Raw genomic sequence first — 403 nt, 5'->3', positions numbered from 1 at the left:
GCGCGGAGCAGGGCGGGAGCGGGGCGGTTCTGCCGCCCTCCAGCGCCAGCGGCAGCCTTGGAAATTCCGAAGAGTCCGAGAGCATGAGCCAGGAGGAAAAAGAATGTTTTGTTTTCTGTGGGGTTTTTAAAGCCCCCAGCACAAATCCAAGGGGAAGAAGGATAAGTTTGCCAGATCGATTTTTTTTTTTTTTTTTTAATTACACTCCTAGGAAGGTGCCATGGGTTTTTGTGCTGACAGAGCTGGTAGAGAAGCACAGCTTCCTCAACAGGAAACTCTCTTTCCTCAACCCTCCTGTTGAGGCAAAGCCCGCTCAGGGATGCTCCCGCTCCTCCGCGACAGTGGCTGCTTGTTCCTGGCCCCAGGCATCCGCCTTTCCACTCCCGCGGGCAGCGGGAGCGGC

This window comes from Manacus vitellinus, unplaced genomic scaffold, assembly GCF_001715985.3.
Source record: "Manacus vitellinus isolate BGI_N305 unplaced genomic scaffold, ASM171598v3 scaffold_81_pilon, whole genome shotgun sequence".
NCBI classification, from domain to species: Eukaryota; Metazoa; Chordata; class Aves; order Passeriformes; family Pipridae; genus Manacus; species Manacus vitellinus.
Note: the sequence above shows the minus strand (reverse complement) of the source record.